Source organism: Tenrec ecaudatus, chromosome 10 (genome assembly GCF_050624435.1).
Source record: "Tenrec ecaudatus isolate mTenEca1 chromosome 10, mTenEca1.hap1, whole genome shotgun sequence".
NCBI classification, from domain to species: Eukaryota; Metazoa; Chordata; class Mammalia; order Afrosoricida; family Tenrecidae; genus Tenrec; species Tenrec ecaudatus.
This window is the reverse complement of record NC_134539.1, coordinates 86370033-86391988: the sequence shown is the minus strand read 5'-3', so window position 1 is coordinate 86391988 and position 21956 is coordinate 86370033. Positions and strand designations below refer to the sequence as shown.

General features: G+C 50.4%; 1 protein-coding gene and 1 pseudogene across 1 annotated transcript in view; one reads left to right on the top strand and one right to left on the bottom strand.

The window, feature by feature from the left end:
* STX8 (syntaxin 8) overlaps positions 1 to 21956 on the top strand; it is a 293197-nt gene that overhangs the window by 200426 nt on the left and 70815 nt on the right. The window lies entirely within an intron of this gene.
* Positions 19451 to 19563, bottom strand: LOC142460496 (small nucleolar RNA SNORA70; annotated as a pseudogene).

Here is a 21956-nt window from a genome sequence, read left to right as displayed (position 1 = left end):
ATTGGCACTTCATCCACATATCATACAATTCATTAGTTCCATCATATTAAGAAGAGTTATAAATCATTACTATAATCCATTTTACAGCATTTTCTTTTTCCTTGTCCTCTTTGTTATTTGTGCAAACATTATCTTTAACTGCGGCAGAAATATACACAACAAAACACTCTCCAATTCAACATGAGACTATAACTCTGGGAGTGGAGAGCCTTGTCTTTCTCCTGAGGAGGGGGTGTGGTGATTTAGAACTGCTGCCCTTGCGATTTGCAGATAATGCAAAATCACTGCGCCACCAGGCTCCCAACCTAAGAAGAAATGTCTATGCACTACTGAATAATAATAAAATTCAGAGATTAGAAGAGGAATGTGTCACTTGTGGAGGTAAAAAAAAAACAACAGAAGAAAGCGCTAAGAGAAGTGAAAAATGAGTATCTCTATTGATGGGGATAGTTTGAATGAGGAGGCAGGGATTGCTGGTTTTTTAAGTATGTATTATTATCCATTTTAGAATTATTTGATTTTTCATTTGTACATGAATCATTTTGAGAAAATAATTAAATTTATATTGAGAGTCTTTGGTGTGTAGATTCTGTGGTGTCTGGAGAGATAAACTTATAAAACAAAATCTATTAACTAAAAATAATAGAGTTCAGTTGGTAAAGATGCACTTAAATAAAATTCAAGAAATGCTTAAACAAAATACATTCTACACCTTTAGTTGGATGTAGTCTAAGGACAGTGAACTGCAGAAATCTTGAGCCTTACTCTTGGAAATGGTTCTAGGAAAGGAATTCTGAAATGACTTTGTGTGTTTATAAACCAAAACAAAACAAAACCCCAAACTCATTGTGATCAAGTTGATTCCAACTCATAACGACCCTACAGGATGGAGTAGAGCTTCCCCTGTGGGCTTCTGAGACTGTAACTCTTGGCAGGAGTAGAAAGCCTTGTGTTTTCTCCCTCAGAGTGGCAGGTGATTGCGAACTGCTGACCTTAAGGTTCGCAACCCAGTGTGTGCTCCACTTGGCTACCAGACTTGATGCTGTGGGGAGCCCAGGGGATGCAACTGAGAAAAGTGTAAGCTTGTTCAAATCTAGTTTTACATCCAAGGCAGAACTTTAAAGATAAATGCAATTTAATCCAAGCAAGCTGTTGACATAGCAAACATAATGGATGTTGTCTATAGAGGGTCAGGAGGCCCCAGCACTCAACAACACAGCCAGCACTGCTCCCAGTCTAAAGGCCTTTTCCAGTCGACCTTGGCCTTTAAGAAGGGCAAGACCAAAGCAATTCCAGTCCTTATTTTGCGCTAATATGCTCCCTTACTGGAATCCTTTGTGGTTTGAGCACTTACAGTGTAGATTTCCATCTTGAAAGTCACCGCACTGTGGTGCAGTCGTTTATCTTCTCACGACCTTCAGGCTCTTGAAGACAGTGGCAGTATCTTGTGGTGCTGATTCCCAGCAACCAGCAAAACGATTGCCTTTGAGTTGAATGTACATGAAAGGTGACTGAAATCACGTGGATGAAGATTTTCTAGGTCTCCCAACAATACCCTGATAGTTCCAAACCACAAACCAAACTCTGCCATTGAGCAGGCTCTGACCCATGGCGACCCCACAGGACGCAGTAGAACTTCCCCTGTGGGCTTCTGAGACTGTAACTCTGCAGGGGCTGTTGGATTTGAACTGCTGGCCTTGTTGGTAGCAGTCCAACTTGTAACCGCTGTGCCACCAGTGCTCCTAACGTGACAATGGCATGTTCTTGAGCCACGAAAAAGGAAGTGCCGATCCGTGCTGCAACATGGCTGAACCTTGAAAACATACTGCGTGAAAGAAGCCAGACACAGAAGTCCACATACCGTACGATCCCATTTATATGATGTGTTCACCTGGACAGAGAACAAGGCACCGGAACCTGGCAGATCTATAAAGACTAGAGAGTGGGTTAGAGGTTGTGGGGGTTCGAGCCCTGGGAGAGATGGGTGCAACGGCTCAATGGATACCAGGTTCCCATTTGGGATCATGAAACAGCTCCAGTCAGGCTTGTACCCAAAACTAAAACCACACTCACTGCCCGCGAGTTGATGCTGACTCTTAGCCGCTCCTCTAGGACGGAGGGCACTTCCCCTCTGGTTTCCCAGACGGGAGATTTTGATGGGAGTGGGCAGCCTCAACTTGCTCCGGGTGATGGTTTCAAACTGGTAACCTGGAGGTGAGCAGCCCAATACATAACTCACTGGCCTCCAGGACCCCTACCCACTATGCATAAAGAGTTATTTTGCTTGAATCCTTCCGTTGGAGGCAGCACCGGCAGTTTGAGAAGGCTTGGGTCCCCTGGTCTGACGATGAAGAAATGCTTTATATAGAATGAGGGGTGGGGGAGGTTCTAAGATATAGATGTAGTGGTGATTGTACAATTCCATTTGATATGATTGAACGATTCAATGATTCAATTGTATGATATGTAAATTATGTGTCAATAAAACTGTGGGGGGTGCTGACAATGTGTTATTACAGTAAAGGAGGAGGAAAAATTTGGGACACACCTACCCTTAAAAGCTGCTGACAAGATGAGGGGTTCCTTTCTGCCAGATGTCCCTCAGTGTCCCTGTCATGAAATTGCCAGGAAGAGCATCAGGTCTGACTCCTTGTGGTCATTTCTCTAGTTTAACTGTGGCCACTCAGCAAGTGAGGAGCCCTTAGGGAGGGAAGGCGGTGGGTGTGAGGGGACGGCAGTCTGTTCACTTTCTGACCTCCTGGTTTCCGAGTTTATCCCCTCCCCCAAACACTTGATTGGGGTGCATGCAGAATCGACCTAGAAGACCCCAGTTGAGTGCTTAATAAGGTTTTCCGAGTTTTATAAAAGAACAGGGTGACCAGCGTTCGTGGTTTGTGGTCATTGCTTGCTAAACTGCCTTTTTTCCATGGAGTCTTTCAAAAGTGCTTCATTTTCCATGATTCGTCAAGAAGGCACAGCAGTGGGCACTGAGGTCAAGCGGGGTGGACCGACAGCCTTCTGGGAGAGATGGGCTTCCGTGGTTGTACGTGGCCGAGTCAAGAAGAGAGAGATGGGGAGGAGGAAACGGAGAGAGTACGCAGAGCGGAGCCAGCCAGCCGAGCGGGCGCCGGGAGGCAGCGCGGAGTCCTCTGTCAGCAAGGCTCCTGGGATCCTGCAGGGACTCTGTTTTTAGCCTCGATTCTGTTCTCTGTGTGTCTCCATAGTGAAGGACTTAATTTTTGATGGCCCGAGTCAGTTCATGGTAACTGAAAACTGCATGTGTTCAGATCAGGCATTGTGGATGGCCAGATACCGGCGGCGCGGCACACTGGACAGCACCCTGTCCTAATGACTCGGTGCTGGAAGGCAGGGACCCCGTAAGCGGGTGCCTTGCACCAGCACATACTCATTTTCTCTCCGGGAGGAGGCTGGAGTCTGCATTCCGAGCCCTGGCTTTCTCTCCGTGTCAGCGCTCGGCGAGAACGGCCCTGGCTCTCCACCTCAGCTTCCTGCCTCCCTCCGTAGAGATCTCCGTGTGTCTTGGCATCTCCCTCACTCTCCCTATTCTTCCTGCTTGTTTAATCGCTTTTCTATCTCAAAAGAGATTGACTCAAGACACCCCCTACACTAATCCTGCCTCGTTAACATAACAAAGACAGCTCACTCCCAAATGGGATTATAACCACAGGCATAAAGGTTAGGATTTACAACACATTTTTTTTTGAGCTGCGAGGAGGGGTATAATTGAACCCATAAGGGCTTCTTCTCTTCACCTCTGTGGGATGCTCTGTTGAATTGTTCTGTTAGTATTAGGAAAGTCATTTAGGCCAGGCAACAGAAATTCAAATGCCAAGCCTGAGAAGGAAATGAGACATGCAGAGCAGGTACATGACAATGGGGTGGGGGCGGGGGAGGGGTGAGCAGAACTAAGCAGTAGGTGACAGTGGGAGCAGTAGGCAGTACGGTGAACTGAACAGTGGGGTTCCCTGATGATAATGCCCTGTCAACTGAGCAGGTATAACACAGTGTGGGCAGTGGAGTCTTGAGAACAGAGTGGGTATAAGACAGTGGGGAGCAGAAGATGCCCCTCATCTGAGCGGAGTTGCCAGAGTGGGAGTGGTGAGTGCCCTGAGAACAGAGCAGCTAGATTGGAAGTTCTCAACCTGTGGGTCATGACCCCTTTGGGGGACCGAATGACCTTTTCACAGGGGTTGCCCAATTCATAACAGTAGCAAATTTACAGTTCTGAAGTAGCAGTGAAAATCATTTTACAGTGGGGGGGGGGTCACCACAACATGAGCAACTATGAAGGGTGGCAGCATTAGGAAGGTTGAGAACCACTAGGCTAGATGAAAACGGCTGGGGGTGTGGGCCGGGGGAGGGCTCTCACCCCTGAACTAGGGAGGTCCTAGGGATGGGGTCTTGCTCGACACTCCCAGTGATTGCTGTCCTTGGAACTGGGGCCAGAGCTGCGGCTACTTTAGTTTATTTATTAACTTTTTTTGTTTTGTTTAGTTTTTGAGAGAGAGAGAGAGAGAGAGAGAGAGAGAGAGAGAGAGAGAGAGAGAGAGAAAGACCTGATTTGTGGCCAAATTTGTAACACTGGAACCCTGGTGGCAATAATGGATGGCCAGCTGGGCTGTTAACCTCAAGGTCAGCAGTTTGAAACCACCAGCAGCTCCAAAGGACCAAGATAAGGCTTTCTGCTCCTGTAAAGAGCTAAGTTCCGGACTGTCCTGTAGGGTCATGATGAGTCAGAATGGACTTGACGGCTGTGAGTCTTTTAAATTTGCCCAGGTCAGCACATACCTGCAAACCAGACTTGGCTCCTTTGCCAAGTTATGGTCCCTGTTATACGTTGATAAATTACTAGTACACATTTAAAGGTTTTTTGGGTTGGGGGGGGTAGGGATGATGGTGGTGTCATAGAGCTTGCTATTCATTTTAGAATAGTTTTTTTTTTTAATTACCAGCAAATAATTTCTGTTAGGGGAATTGGACCATTAATGAGAAAGTGACTTTTATAACCTAGGTGGGGAGCCAGGGGACTTTTATAACCTAGGTGGGGAGCCACTATATGTCTTAGCAGGTTGAGGACAGCAAGATGGCAGGGAACCTGGGGGGAAGAACACAGAAGGAAAGATGTTTTGGGTCAGAGACAGGCTGCCCAGCCTCAGCACTCTACCTGAGACCTTCCCAGAGCTCTCTCTCTACTTTGACACCCCAAATCAAATGGGAAAAGGCCCTTTGGCCTAAAGGGTGAAACCTACGTGGAGGTGCAGTGAAGGGGCCTGGACCCGAGGAGCAGAGATCCTGGGACACCTAGCACCATCGATTTTGCTTCACTTAAAGTGGTCGCCATGGCAGAGTGGGTTATGTGTTGAGCTGCTAACTGCAGAGCCAGCAGTTCAAAACCACCAGCCACTCCTCAGGAGAAGGGAAGAAATTGCACAATTATGTTTGACATGATTGAATTATGGGGGGGGGTCATGACATATGTATTGGCTCCCAAGTTACAGCAAATCCATAGCTAGATAGATGATAGATAGATAGATGATAGATAGATAGATAGATAGATAGATAGATAGATGATAGATAGATAGATAGATAGATAGATAGATAGATAGATAGATTTAGGGTCTGCACTAAATCCTAGCGCCAACCCCTGCTCCATACTCACCTTCATGAAATGATTCCCATGACTGTGAAGAAAGCAGATGGTGCCCAGCTATCACTTGGAAGAGTGTCCGGGGTCTTAAAGGCTTATATTCAAACAAGCAGCCATCTAAGCAAGGAATCAACCAAGTCCGCACAGAAGAAGCACACTAGCTTGTGTGATCCAAAGATGACAATTCCAAAACTCAAATATGGTGAGGAGAAAAGCATCGGAGCTAAAATTATGAGCACCAGTTTGTGGAGGGCCATGGGGGACAGTGAGCACCCAAAACCCACCTGCAGGGTACCTGGTCAGACTGAGCCACTGGCAGGTCCGCTCTCGCCACGGGCAAGCGTCTTGACCAGCCTCACTGCCAGGTAGAGACCACTGTAATCTTGATTATGCTGGATCGAACTCAACATCTGGCCAGTTGGCCTCCCTGTAGACGTGACCTGAATTGGGTCTGGGTGCAAGTATCTCTTACCGGTCCAGGACAGAAATGTCTTCCCTGGCTTTTTGATTATTGTTGGGGGTCTTTTCCTTCTTGCACATTATCAGTATTTTCATCTGTATACTATTTGCTTCTTCCCTTACCTCCTTAGCATGGTTTTGTTGTCAGTGACTTTCTGTGGGTCTCCCAGCTGTGAAGCACAGGGGCTACGAGGCATGATGAGAATAACTGTTACAAGGGAATATCGGGAACACGGTGGGGGTGCAGACAGCGGGGGAATGGAAGGGGGATTGGGGAGTAACTAATGAAGACAGGAGGGGGAGGGAGCCCTGGAGCAGATGCCAATTGCATGAATCATCTTTGATTTGACCATGGGCGAGGGGGATGTTCTAGAATTGATGGGGTGACTATATACTTCCTCGTGATTTGACTGAATGATTGAATTATGTGGTCTGTAAATTACTTGTGAATGAAACTCCTGGGGTGGAGGGGAGGAAGAATTACAGGCTTGGAAACCCACAGGACAGCTGTCCCCCGCCCTATAGGGTCACTTTGAGTCAGCATCAACTTGATGGCAGGGAGTTGGAAGTTTAGGTGTGGAGAGCTGGGTTACGCCTTGAGCTGCTAACTGCAAATTCAAAACCAGCAGCCGCTCGCTGGCTTTTGCTCCTGTCACAGCTACAGTCTCAGAAACTCACAGGGCAGTTCTTCCGTGTCCGAGAGGAGGGCCGTTTTGTTTCGGAATCAGCGCGATGGCAGTGAGTTTTGGTGGGTTGGTTTGTAACTTACCCTGGTGCATTCATTGTTGGTGGCTTGTGGACCACATTGAACTCCTCCTTAAAGGGAAAAAATAAATGAATAAAGGTCAAGGAGCCCAGCTGAAAATAGCCTTTTAAAATAGAACTTGATAACTTGATAGTTTAAAAAAGAAAAAGCGAAACCAAGATGCAAGAAGGCTTGAATGCACTGTGGCCCAGCGCAGTGGTGAGCAGGGCCGGGAAAGGCAGAGAAGCAGGGGGCCTGGTAGGGCAGATGGGGCAGCTGAGAGAGCATGCGGCAGGGCAAGGGTGGCAGGCTGAGTCTGAACAGGAGCAGCCTGGGAAAAATCTGGAGGCAGCTGCTGCCAGTGAACCTGAGTCTCTGTTCCCAGTTGGAGACGCCACTGTACTCCCCAGCCTCAAGCCGACATCCCTTTCCACCTTTGCTGCTGCTGCCGCGCTGAGGGCAGGATTTCCAGCTTGTTTCTAAGAAAGTGGGAAGAATGTGCAAAAGGGAACCGGCTGGCGATTGACGGGCCCAGGCCTGTTTGGTGGCTTATTTGGGCACCTTTCACTTTGGGGTTCTTTAGCAGAGAAGCAGGGCTGTGGCCAAGTGCAGGGTGTGGGGGTTGTGTTTTGTTTTATGAGGGAAGTCACTTATGTACAATGACCCCCTCTGGCTGTTTAAACAGGCCTGGCTTCAGTCATGGGGGCTCTTTGTCCCTCTCCTTAGACAACAGCTGCCGAGAACCCCTTTCCTCCTCAGTTGCCATCCCTGGGTAAACTGAGCCCCATCCATCACTCCAAAGGCAAAGTGAAAACTTGGGCGTTCCCAGGGCAACAGGTTGGTGGTTTCTAGGGCTACATGATGAAGCCTGGGGACGAGCAGGGGTGTCCCTGGGCTTTGTGGTGCAGCTACACAGAAAGCGTTTAGTGGGGACTTCCTGCAAAGTGGCCACAGATTCCTTCTTCGTGCTCTGTTCTTAGTCTGGAAGCTCCTCGGAAACCTGTTCATCGTGGGTGACCCTGCCGCCGTTTAAAATGCCAGTGACCTAGCCTCGCCCTGTGCTGCGTGGGGTCGCTATGGGTCAGAACCGACTGGAGGGCACCTAACAAGAGCAGCCTCATCCCCTCTGGTGCCCGCCCTTCTTTTTCAGCGATCTTGGCCACCTCTCAGCTCTGCTTGTCCCATGTTGCCCCTTTCGTCTGAGTGTGCTCTGGAACTACACGCCTTTCTCTCCATCCTCCTGTCATTTCCCAGCACTCAGGTCTGACGCCAAACTCCCAGCGCCCGCAACCGTGAGGAAACATGCACTCCACCCTAGCTGCACACGGGGAGGCTGGCAGAGGGCTGTCTCGCTCCATGGGCTGTGTGCGGTGCCAGCGTTCTCCCAGCGACTCAGGCTGGGCAACCTCGGCCACACACTTCCTTGCTCTGCCTCGCCCTTCATCACGGCTCACCCAGCTGTGGTGATTCTCACTCCCTAGGGGCTCTGCCCCCTGCCTTCTCGGAGGCACTGCAGCCCAGCCAACCATGAGACTGACAGCCATGCTCCTCCCTGCCCCCGCCCCACTCTCCCTCTCACTTCTTTCCTGAGAGGCTTTCAGCTCCGCTCGTGTTCTGTCCCCCCACACGTAGGACACCTGCCTGAGCTCCTACCTGTGCGGAGCACATAGCCCACACCTCCACGTCAGCCTTCATTCGCTGCGCCTCAGCAGTCTGCCCACACTTCGTGGTGATCCATAGGGTGGTTGGCTGGCTTTCAAATACAGGTCGCTAGGCCTTCCTTCACAGTCTGTCTGTGTCTGGAAGCTCTGCTGAAAGCAGTTTGGAGTCACGGCAACATCCAAGCATCCATCAACAGACTCAGTGGCTCTGCCTGAGGAGCATTGGCTGGGAATCAGCCCTGGGTCTTCTCTATGGAAGGCAAGGATCCTGCCCCACCCCTCCTGATCGCTTCCTTACTAATCCCTCCTCATCTCTTCCTTGCTTCCCCCAGCAGAGCGTGGACTTTCTGCGTGTCAGCATGGGCCCACGCCGATGCCCTGGCTGTTTCACATCTTCCTGCAGCGCCACCAGAGCTGTGTGCCTGCAGCTCGTGTTCCCCTTTCTCTCGGTGCCAATGATGTGTTCTTGTTCTTGGTATGGTAGAAATACAGGAGGAAGGGACACTGGAGGAGAGAGAGCGCTGTTGGATTCCAGAGCCCTGCTCCCTCACAAGGGGATGGCCACAGGCAATTGTAGTCAGGAGGAGTGTGAGTGGTATTGGACCTCCTAATTTTACAAGGAAAGCCAGGAATCTGATTGGCCTCATACTGTTAGGGTGGGTGCTGATCAGAGGAACATAAACCAAAACACAAAAACAAAACCCACTGCCGCCAAGTGGGTTCCAACTCATGGTGACCCAGAGTAGAGTAGAGTAGAACTGCTCCCTGGGGCTTACCTTCATGAGCACAGACAGCCTCATCTTTCTCCTGTGGAGCGGCTGGTGGGTTCGAACCACCAACCTTGTGGTTATCAGTCCAGTACTTAGCCTACTGTGTTACCAGTCCTCTTCAATCAGAGGAACGGAGTCCCTTAACCTTCTAGTTTAAAGATAACTTCATTGCAACATGGATTTACGTTTCAATTCAATGCGCAAATACTAAACAAAGCAAGTAGCAGTTCCACTTTTTGGAATGGGCTTGGGGTCTGTAAAAGTAGATTGTCTGGAAATGAGGATTTGTGCTCATTGATGAATCTGGGATTCAAATAAGAAGAGCGAAATCTGTCAGTGTTATCACTTTCACGGGCCAGTTTAGTAACAAAGCGTTTCCCTTGTGCACCTAGCCAGAAGCTTGTAATAAGTTTTCATTTTATAAAAGTGCAATGCAGTCAGATTGACATTCGAGGGTGTGTTTTTAAATAATGACTGTATTGCTTTTTTGATACATAAGTAATACCTACTAATCACAGGACAATCAGAAACGAATGAGCAGCAATAGTTGAAAGATACTCCCTGCCACCCACCCTTCAGTAATGTTGTTGTTGTTAGGTGCCATCGAGTCAGTTGATGCCATTCGAGGACCCTCATGTTGGTTCAGACCCCGAGTGGCCAGAGTCCACTGGTAGATCCACGGGCGCTCCGAGTAGGACAGAAGGGACCACTGCCAGGTGCGGGGCCGTCCTCACAGTGACTGCTGTGCGGGAGCCCACTGCTGCAACACCTGCATCATCCCATCTCCTGAGGGGCTTCCTCTATTTCCCTGACTCTTTACTTTACCAAGCATCATGTCCTCGTGTGTGTGTGTGTGTGTGTGTGTGTATAGGGGGTTCACAGCTTTTCCTGGTTCAATGGATAAAAAGAGAGATTGTAGCCCTTTTCGACAGGCTGAGAAAGCAAAAGTCCCCAACTCAGAAGATGTCCAGAGAATTTCCACCCAAGATTCCAACGAGTGCGATTCCGTTTGGACGCCCGTGGCATTGTGGTCTTTCACTCACTCATCACACTTCCACTGAGGGCCGGCTCAGGGCCGTGGCCTGCGGGGATACCAAGGTGCAGGAGCCACAATCCGGCTCGCCTCCAGCTTGCTTAAAGTCCAGCAGGCGGGACCAAGAAACACACAGCAATCACACCACACTGCAAGATGGACCCGCCGCCACCAGGGCCCAGGCTTGCTGTTTCTCCTGGGACGTGCAGGTGCCAGGGAGCTTGCTGAGTCTGAGCCTGTGCCCGAGGGCTCTGAGTGAGCTGGGTCAGGAGGAGGTGCCGTCTAAGCTGAACCCTGAAGTACTGAAAGCAGGCAAAAGGAATTGAGAGATAGGAATGGGGGTGGAGCAGGTACTGCCACCAAAATGAAAGAACACCTGAGGGGCAGAAGCATAGCTCTGGGAGAAGAGCACCATGAAGCCGATGCCGACTCATAGTGACTCCACAGTTCGCTGTCCTGTGCATGGGAAGTAGGCAACCTCGACTTTCTCTGACTGGTCAACGCCGACTCAAATGACAGCCCTGTGTGTCAGAAACTTTGTCTGATTCTGTGCCATCTTCCTGGTCATTGATAGGTTTGAGTTCACGGTTGGGGCTGTTAGATCGTACCTTCCAACCTGGGGGCTCATTTTCCAGTACCGTTATTGGACAACATTCATGTTACTGACTTACGACTGCCAGTGTACCTGTGTCCTTCATCAGACTCTTAGCTGCCCAGTGGTGTGGCCGAGACTAATAAGGTGTCAGTCTAGGAAACCCCGTGGGGGGAATTTTGCTCCGTCTTGTAAGTCACTCTGTGTCATCACATGTGTGGATTGACTTACACGCCACAACGCAGAGAGAGGCCCCTTCTTCAGAAGAGATGCATAATGCACCACAGCCTGACTTAGAACCCCCGGGGGCCACTATCAATCATTGCAAACTCATTGCCCTCGAGTTGATTCTGACTTAGAGACCAGATATGTGAGATTTCTTGAGTGGGTAATACCTTGGCTTTTGGCTTCGAGAATTCCTGGTTCTTGAATTGGAGAAAGAATTCACGTCGAAGCCTGGTTTGTAGTCCCAGGGGGATTTTATGAAGGATGGGAGAAGTTTCAGGTTTTACAGTCTCAAATGAGTACATGCTATTTCAGGGAAGCATGCCAAACCGCGTATAAGCCGCTCTGGAGCTTACCACTGAACAAGGGCAACCTGGTGGGACTGCGCACCCCACACGTGGTGACCTGAGGCCAGAGAGACCTCAGCACAGCCATGCAGGCACAGGAGCAAGGTAAAAGAGACTGCCTTCCCGCAGCCAGGATATTTTAAACCTCTGGCTGTATAGGTGTAGTTGAAGGTTAACCCCATTGGCTGAATCAAGCCCACTTGGGCCTAGTTTGGGCCACCCAGGTGTAACACCCACCTGACTCTGGGGGGCAGGGGGAGGGTACCCTAAATTGGAGCATGCCCAGTTAAGGTCTTTAGGGGTGGCTAATGGTCACCTGATTTTCCTTCCCAGCCTCCTGTAGGGGGCCTGTGCGGGCAGGGAGGGACAATTCCCCTGTCCCTGTCTGGCTAGCTAACAGATAGAAGGGACTCGTGCTGCCCCAGAAGGTTCTCAAGGCTGTAAACCTCCCAAAAGATAGCAGACGTGACATCTTTCTCCTAAAGAATCCTGGTGGGTTCAAGCTGCTGACCAACAACTGAGTTCTTTCACCTCAGGGCCACCAGGCTCCGTAACCCACCCCAACATCAGCCTTCACACTCAAGGAAACACCCCTCCACTGGAAATTCAGAGCAATACAAGTGGCGTGCCCAGTCAAAAACCAAGGCAGTCACAAAGCAGTCGAAGGGAGAAGGTCTCCCTGGAATTTTGTCCTGCTGTGGCCGTGGCCGTAGAACCTACAGTCCGCGCTCACCCACCTCGGAAACCCCGGTTTATACTCCAGGGACGCTGCTTTTTCCCACAACAGTTCCTGCTCCAACACTTGGTTTCTTTACAGGAGTCTGTTTTCCTGGGGATGGCTCAGATACTTTCCCCAAGGATGTTGGAGAAAGATGGAGCCACTCCTTTTAGGCATTTATTTGTCTCTTGGTGATGTGACCTGACTCTCTTTGATCAGTTCTCAAGCAGTTAGAGCCACCCATCCCCCTATCTGAAAGGTACACGTCCCAGGGACTGTTTTGAGTGAAAGAAGTCTGCTTTGTTTCTTATTGTCCTGTGCCTCACCCGCCCCGCCCGCCAGCCAGCCCCCACCCACCCTGCAGCCTTGTAAGCGTAAGGACAAACAAAAGGGGCGCTCACAGGGCAAGGCCTGGATAAGTAAATACAAGTACCATCAGTTACTTCCTTTCGACGTTTCTCTTCCCAAGCACATTTGCTACCTTAACTAAACTCTCTAAGGGCCTTATTGAAGGGGCACTGTCAGCTAGGCATTGGGCTGCTGACCCAAGGTCTGCTATCCAACCCCCCAGCAACTAACTCCATGGGAGAAAGATGAAGCTGTCGGTTCCCATAAAGACATACAGCCTCGGAAAACCTCTATGAACTCAGCTATACCCTGCATGGCTCAGACTTAGGGTTTCTACTACAATGGACTCCTGGCTGTGGGCTTGATTTTGGTTTAAGGGCCCAATTAAAATGCTAACGCAAGGGCTTCTCTTTCTAATTCCTGTCAGGGTCATTTTGGACCCATGGGTCTCTGCAGTTCTGTTTGACACCTAGGTAGGTCTCTGGCATTCCTTTTGACTGACTGGTACTCCTGATGGAAAGTCTTCTCACCGGGAGGTTGCTCGCAGCGTTTGCTTTTTCTTAGAGGTGTTGAGTCTTCATAGCAGAAAAAGTTCATAAGGCACTTTAGAAGCATTTTGAAATGCTAATTTACAGCTGTTGACAGGTACAAATACCCATCAACCTGGAATGTCACACCTATTCGAAGTAATTGAGCATCTTAGAATATAAACTCTCTTTAAAAACACAGAAATGTGAAACGGTGCTTCAAGCAGAGAGACTGAAAACTTCCTGGAGACTGATACAGCCATCTCCTCTCCAGAAGCAGCAATCACCTACCCATGTGCCGAGCTCCCGACGTATCACCACCCTCGACTGGGTTTCCACAATGGTGTCAACCTCAACAGGGGCAATCACCTTTCTCCCTCGGAGTGCCTGGTGGGTTTGAACCGCTGACCTTGTAGCAACCCACTGCCTAAGCCACAGGGCCACCAGGTCTCCGTTAAGTACCCATCGAAACCCAAACTCACACCCCCTGCTGTCTAGAGATGCCACTCGAGGGTTTGCAAGGCTGCAGATCCTCACAGGAGCGAAAAGACTCACCCTTAGCTCTGGTGCCATGCTGGTGGCTTCAGTTGCAGACCTCCTCCCCCAGTTAGCAGCCCGTGTGTCCTGCACCACGCCACATAGCTCCCGTCGTGCGTGCGTGCTGGTGTGTCAGCACAGACCACCACGGTGCCTGTTGTTCCAGAGCGGCGGTCACATCTCATTCAGAACATGTTAGGCAGCGCCCTCGCTGCCATCAAGCCCTTGCCGACTCTCGGCGACCCTAGAGACAGGGTCCACCTGCCCCATGAACTTCAACGGTCACCCCTTACTGAAGTAGAAAGCCCTGTTGTTGTTTTTCCTTTGGGGGGAAGGGGTGTTTTCAAACTGCCGACCTTGCCGTTTGTAGCCCAACTCGTACCATACCTGGATGACTTACTAGTACATTATCTTTTTGCAGAGGCTTACTGACTGCACATTTCCTGCGGGAAAATGGTGAGGTTGAGAAACGGCAACCAAAATTTCAAAAGGGAAAAAGAATCCACCGCTTGCAAGTAATCACTGTTACCACAGAGCATGTAATAAACTTTTCTACATGAACATAGATCAACAGCTGCTGCCCTTTCCAAAGCCAGTTCGCCAGCTTATCTTACAGCCCTCACGCGACTCGCTCTGTCCCTCTTCCTGCAGCCTGAACAGGCTCTATGCCGTTACAGTTTCCAGCCAAGGGCCTGCCGTCTGCTGACTCTCTGCGAATGTGCGTATATTACATATACTTTAATGACCTCCAGCTTTAAGCAAGAGTAAACATTTCTGGCATTTATTATAAGATCTATTTTCCTTGGAAAGCAGGGAGGCGTAGGAAACTTGGACGTGTGTGTGTTCATTTTCAGCGGAGAAGGCCCTTGACCTGGGAAGAATGACATCTTGTTCTCGTCTTGTTGTCTACTCCCAGTGGCAGCCGGAAGCTTTCAAGACACGATGCGTCGCCCTAAAGGCAGGCCCAAGGCAATAGTAATAATAATATCACGTGCTTTGACCAATGGTTCAAGGCTTCTTCTGGGCTCTGGGTGGGAGGGAGAGGGGACAACAGTGGTCCCTGCCTGGTGGAGCTTATGCCAACCGTCAGTCGCAGTGGTGAGGGAGAAGAGACACCGTCATCTCTGACTGTGATACAGCCCGGACAGCCTGACACTCCACACTTCCTGCCATCGAGTCCATGCCGACTCATAGTGACCCTATAAGACAGGGTAGAACTGACCCTGTGGGTTTCCGAGACTAACTCTTTATGGGAGTCAAAGGTCCTGTTTTTCTCCTGTGGAAACACTGGTGGTTTCAAACTGCTGATTCTGCGGGTCACCGCCCCATGTGTGACCACTATACCACCAGGGCTCCTTGCCAGCCAGAAGGCCTGGGAAATGACCTACTTCTGTACCAGCTGTTAATCCACAGCCTTAAGGGTGTCACTAGAGAGTGGCTTCAGTAGCAGAAGAGCGGTGCGGTAAGGATGGCAGATGGAATGTCCCTGCCTATGGAAGAGTCCCGGTTCCTCAGAAAGGTGGGCTGAAGATCTAATCTCTTGAGGAGGAGGAGCTGCCCTGCCCTCTGTTGTTGACTCTGGCGCATCCTGCCTTGCTTGCGTGGTGGGTGGTGTTCAGCGGAGCCAGAGCACTGGCTTGTGCTCTGTGAACTTCATCGTCGCCCTTTGCACTGGGGGGCGGGATGGAGGGAAACCGAGGAGCTCTCTCCCTTAGTCATTCTTGCCACCTCCAAAGCAGCCCTCTGTCCATTTCTCCCCTGTTCCCATCAAGAAGCAGAAAGGGCTGCTTAAGGCCTGGTTTATTTACCTAATAAACTGGCTCTTGTACTGCCTGGGAAATGCTAAAATTTTTCAGCCAAGAAATCCTAGTAACAGGCAAACAGACGTCCAGCAGTCAGGTCTGAAGAAGCAACGGCATGAAGGTCAGCTAAAGTCTCCATTCTTCTCCTTCCTGGTGGCCAAGGCAGCGTGGGGTTTATTTGAGGATCCCAGCCTTCGAATCATTGCTCGCATTGTTTGCTGCCCAAGTGTTCTCGCCGTGCCAACAGTTTCAGATATTAATGTATTCTGGAGATCAGTGAATGAAGAATTCCTCTGTACTTTTTCCCCCCTTTTTAATTTTTTTCTCCTCCCCTTCCCTTTTCCATCCACTTTGTTTGCCGTGTCTTTGTCTGTGCGACGTGGCTGGGCATTCTAATGAGAAAGTGAAGAATCGCAGAAGGAAAAGGCGAGGGGGGTAAGGGGTGAGGGAGGGAAGAGACGAAGAAAACCAGGGCGTGTTTAGCGTGTTAGCAGGAAGGTGACCTTTTTACAAGCTAGTCAGGTGCGCCTTTCCCTTTGGGGAGAGCGGGGATGGGGCCACACCTGCGGGAAGGGAAGGCTCATTTCTGGTAATGTGTACCTCATTGAATAGGTCCCTGCAACCCTAATTTGGGGGGCATCATTTTCCCTGCAGGACCCTGGCTTCAGTGTGGCTCTAGCATTAACTCCAGCCTTATTATCGTAGCTCCCTCGCCGCACCCCAACCCAGGCAGCCGCTTGAAGGGGCCAGGGGGTGAGGGAGAATTAAAGCAATTCATACTCCTGATGACTTACTGCCGTAAAATAACTGGTTTCTGTTCGCAAAGAGTGTTATCACAGCAAACCCCAGAAAACAGAAAGACCTGCCTGGGGGAGGGTGGGAGTGGGGGTGTTACTGGGAATGGGAGAGCAGGAGAAGGGTTGGGGGTGGATGAAAGTAGGGCGGGGGCGGTGCCAAAGCACATGTTTGTAAGGGGATCGACTAATACTTCCTTTAATGTCATTCCTCCATAAGAACTGTACTTGTATGACCTATGTGAATATGCTACAGGGGTCCCCCCCCTTTGGGTTGAGGGTATGCTTGGGTAGCATATTCGTGGATCCCTCATGGAAATGTTAATGAGACTGAACCAGTTGAAGGGCTCTTCAGACTGTGCCGGCAGCACATGGGGACGGGACAGGACGGCCAGGATGAAATGCAGACCTTCCCAGGCCTCCCCGGCACACAAGCAGTCTCTTTGTTTCCTGCTCCACAAACCAGAGGGGAAGGGAGAGCAGGGCCGAAGAGTCGGGGCCCAGGCCGCGCATTCTAGATTTAAACTGAGAGAGCAGACGGTGAGTTCTCCGAGCTGGGTTGGACAGGCGGCTTCACTGGGTGCTTTTGAAGTCCTGGGGCAGGGACCTCTGAAGATGGAAGCAGCCCCGGTCTTTCAGTCCGACTTAATTAAGGACCTTGCTGGCTTTGTCTGTGGGGGCCTGTGATGCATAGGCTCGGCCCCCTGTGAATAGGGGCCCAGCCCCCACCCAGCAGTGTAGACAGGCCACCCCGCCTTTGTGCGGCATTGCCAAACTGGAGGCAGGAGCGAGCGCAGAGGCGGCTGTGCCGGGGTCAGCAGTGTTGTTCATGGCCATGAACTCCACGGCAAGGAGCAGAAAGCCCATGCTAGCGGCCGGCGGGTTCTCAGGGACCTAGAACTAATGAACCTTTAATGAAATGAATATGGCCAACAACAACAAAAGTGGTAGGGGGTCTGAGCCAAAGGGAGGGGGTGTCTTCGCTTCCAGAGGCCCTCCCTCCGAGGTTCACAGATCCCAAATATTGGGGGGGAGGGCTAACAATCGAGGTAAGCAGTGTCCTTGAGAGCTTTGTATGTAAACCAGAAGGTGCACTGGGTGGGGGTGGGGGGAGGCAGGGAGCAGTTTTGCTGTGGTCACTGCTCCAATAACCTTGAGAATCATTTCCCCCTGGTGGGCGACTGTGGCTCCTGTATTTAGAATGAAGTTACTGATTGCCAGAGAATAAAGAACAGTGGGAAGGCTGTGAGCAGTGGTTAATCAGCTAATTCGCATTTCAAAAGGCACTAATAAGAGGTGATAAATGCAAATAAAGCCTAGCTAGGAGTGCTGGGAAGCGCACCGAGCCCCTCGCTGGCTTCGCTCCCCCCACCCAACTCTCCCATCTCCCCTTTCAGTTGGCCAGGGCACCCCAGGGTCTCTGCCCCCTTGCCTCCCTTGCAGGCTGTCTGTGGTTCGGCAGGTAGCTTCACCTTCCCTCTGGCTGTCATCAGGAACATCCTCTGCCCCTCCGGTGGGCCCTTTGGGGTTTGCTGCCACCCTAGCTGCCTTGCTCAGACTTGTCAGACTGCCTGTTCCCTCCACCTTGCTGGGACCCAACCTCTCATTCTGATCCTAGGCATCCGTCTGTTTCCCCCCCCCCCCCCCCCCCCCGTTCCCCACTGCCCACCATTGGCGGGTCGGTGACTTTGCTTCTTCAGCAGGAAGTGGGATCCCTGGTGGCATGGTGGTTACATGTTGGGCTACTGTCCTCAAGGTCAACAAAAACTACCAGCCACTCCGAGGGAGAAAGACGGGGCTTTCTACTCCCGTAAAGAGTTAAAGTCACCCTGTGAGAGCTGCCCCACAGCTCCTTTCCCAGTATGCCACCCTGACTTTGTGATTGCCCCAACGGACCCGGTGGGTCCCTGGGCGATGCAGGCAAGGACTCTGCCACTAATCAGAGAGTTGGGGGTTGGAGTCCATCCAGAGACACCTTTGGAAAACGGTCTGACCCAGTGGTGTGAGAGGCGATACTGGGAGGGTGGAGGGCGGGTGGGTTGGAAAGGGGGAACCGAGATTATAAGGATCTACATGTGACCTCCTCCTTGGGGGACAGACAACAGAAAAGTGGGTGAAGGGAGACGTCAGACAAAAATAATAATTTATAAATTATCAAGGGTTCATGAGGGAGTGGGAGCAGGAAGAGGGAAAAAAATGAGGAGCTGATGCCAGGGGCTTAAGTGGAGAGCAAATGTTTTGAAAATGATGAGGGCAATGAAGTTACAGATGTGTTTTACACAATTGATTTATGTATGGATTATGATAAGAGTTGTATGAGACCCTTATAAAACAGTTTAAAAAAAAGAAAACTGGTCTGACGATCTACTTGGAAAAAGTCACAGCCGTGGACAGTCGGGCACAGATAGGGTCCCCACCAGTCAGACTGGGCACAGCCACACCCGGCTGTGCGCGCTCGGTGGTCAGAGGGGACTCCACATGTCTCTGGGTGGCCCCCTGCCCCTCCTTGCTCGCCTGCTGTCTGACAGAGCAGCATGGGCTTCATCCCGATTTCCCAGGGGACCCCCTCAGACCCAAGGCCCTCCCCTCCACACTCCTGGTTCTGCTCTAGAACCATGCCATCCAGGCAGCAACTGGGCCACTACTCTGTCAGTTAAGTGGCCGCCTCCAAGGTCACGTGATTTCGTTTCAGCCATGAGTTCAGTTCAACTGCTGGGAAATGAACTTGTCTGACCGGGTCCCCCCACCTCTCCCAGCCCCTCATTAAGTTGTAGGATATTGTCGTCATTTTATTGTTTTCTTGGCGCCAGGAAGTTCAGTGTATTGAACAGGTCAGGCATAGGAAGGCATAGCACAGGTATAGGAAGACCTTGGTGAGTGCAGGGCCACCACGTGTCCACAGGGGGCCACACTTGGAGAGATACTTGACTCCACAACCACCGTGTCCTCAAACCCATCAGCGTCAAATGTAGTGACGCCCCACTTCCTGTTGATTTGAATCTTCTGCCGCCCAGGGAACTTGAACTTGGCCCTGCGTATGACCGCAATCACAGGCTCCTTGATGTGAAGCTTGGTGCGAATGGGCATGATGACCTGGCCGAGGTGGCCCCAAGCCACTGTGCCTTGCTTGGAGTTTCCCCAAAGCACCTCGCTTCCCAGGCTCATTTGGAGACTTGGCTAGGGACAGCAGAAATTAGCGAGGCTAGATCCAGAGGGCAGCAAAGGGCTGTCTCTGAGGTCCCTTAGGGCAGCCTGTACATGCCACCAGGAGGCTGCTGTATGAAGTTATTGCCCCAGTCCACATAGGCAGGAGGGCGCTTGGCTTCATTGGCTGGAGCGCCATCTCTTCTTAAAGCATGGTTAAAGAACGTGCCTTTGAAAAGTAAAGGCACCTCTTAACCTGACCCAAGAGGCCGCTTCGCCAAGACTGGCGTGGTGCTCGTGTTATTTTGTGTGCTGTCTTTCCTAGGCGGTCCCTGTCACATGCGTGAATTCCCTCTGGGGCTCAGTTCCCATCCCTAACATGCCTGGTATTTCACACTCTGTCCACGAGTGAGGTAGCACTGCCCTGCACCGCATCCTGACAATTTCAGGACAGTGAGGGATGGTCTCACACCCCCAAGCTGACCATTGGTACTTCTCCAAAAGGGGATGACTGGGAGCTGATGGACCTGGGGATCGGGTGGTGCCGCAGCCACCACCACTCAGGTGAAATTGCCACTCTCCCCTAGACACACTCAAGAATCATAGCAGCTGGCTGGAGGCAGGGGAATGCCAATATTTGGTCCTTTGGGCCTTACATCCTGCTAAGACTCTGGACGTAAAGACTTCCTCAGGTGTAAGAAATAGGTTCAAATGTGGGACAGTCGAAACGAAGTGGCTATTCAACCATCCTGATACCTGCAACCACAGAGTTGAGCCTTGGAAGGCCAAATATTATCGGATCCCCCTGATATGAAATGGACATCTGTAGAGAGGCCAAAGCTCACTCGTGGTTACCACGGTGGTGGGATGAAGGTGGGGGGGAGTCATTGTTGCTTAAGCGACACTCAGGTTCTACTAATAGTATGGGAAAGGAGAATAGTGATGGTTATAGAGCAAAACGAACATCATGTCATTGAAAGTCACTTGTAAAACGTCGTATTGGCAAAAGTTTTGGTTGACACTTTTTTTTTTTACCATAATGAGAGAAAAAAAAAAGGACAGAAATCCACTACAAATACCCAGCCCTATTGGAAATTGTTTGCTAGTCATGGACAGCATCTTCCTGAACTCCTTCTCTATTGAACCACACCTGCAGTTTGACCGCAGACCGTCCACATCAAAATGCAGGGTCGGTTGTTCAAAAACTGTGAAGACTGTCGAGATAGCAAGAGCAGAGCATTCAACTGCTGTATGGGAGGGGCTGTACAACCCTACAGCCCACAGGCTCTTTGTGGGCAGCTGTGGGCTGACCTCCCCACAAGGCCATAGATTCGCAGTTGGTCTCGGGCCTTTATGAGCCATCCAACTGGATTCTGATTCTGCTGACACCTGCAGTTGTTGTTCCATACAACAGCTTGGGATGTGAGTATAATTTCCCCCCATGCTGGCATTGAGGGTCTAGACTCATCACAACCCTATAGGATAGAGTAGAACTGCCCCATAGGGTTTCTCAGGCTGTTCATCTTTACAGAAGGAGAGACTGCCTCGTCTTTCTCTCACGGAGCAGCTGGTGGGTTTGAACTGCCGACCTTTCTGTTAGCAGCCTAGCACTGCACCATCAGGGCTCCCTACAGTGAAAGCAAATGAGCTAATGGACAGTGGAGCTGTGATTACAGCTCAAGTCTTTGACTCATAAGTTCTACACATACACCATGTCACTCTGGGCACCAGGTGCTTCCGGAGTAGAGCCGGCCAGCATCCCCTGAAATGCCCTTCATTCTGTCGGTGGTGATGGCCTGCTGACTGGTTAATGTTAAGAACAAAAACTCTACATCCAATCCCACTGGCAGCCAATCAATCCCAGCTCACAGCGACCCTATAGGACAGGGTCAGACTGCCCCTTTGGGTTTCTGAGACTGACACTCTTTATGGGAGTAGGCTCCTTCATCTTCTTCCTGTCTAGCAGCTGGTGATTTTGAACTGCTGATCTTGTGATTAGCTGCCCAACAGGTAACTACTATACCATCAGGGTTCCTTTCCATGTTAAAGCAAACGCGCCACTCGTTGGATTTAAAATATGACTTTGTATTTTATTTAATCCAGCATACACAAGATGTTATGGTTTCAACGTGGAATAAATATATACAGTCACTTTAAACAAAATAAGACAACCTTGCTTTGCGCTTTTAAAAAGTGAATTTCAGAGAAAGAAGTACTTACCAGCTGATGGCTCCATGACCTCCAACCCCTAGTTCCTTGATTACAAAAAAAGCACATAAACTACACAAAAATCATAAGACGTTCTTTCACATATAAATAACAAGTCTGTATGTGTGCGAGTGTGCGAATATGTGTATGTGTGTGTGTGCGCGCACGCATGAGCTTGAGTGTGTGTGTGTGTGTGTGTGAGTGTGTATGTGAGTGTGTGTGTGTGTGTGAGTGTGTGTGTGTGTGAGTGTGTATGTGAGTGTGTGTGTGAGTGTGTGTGTGTGTGAGTGTGTGTGTGAGTGTGTGTGTGTGAGTGTGTGTGTGTGTGAGTGTGTGTGAGTGTGTATGTGTGAGTGAGTGTGTGTGTGTATGTGTGTG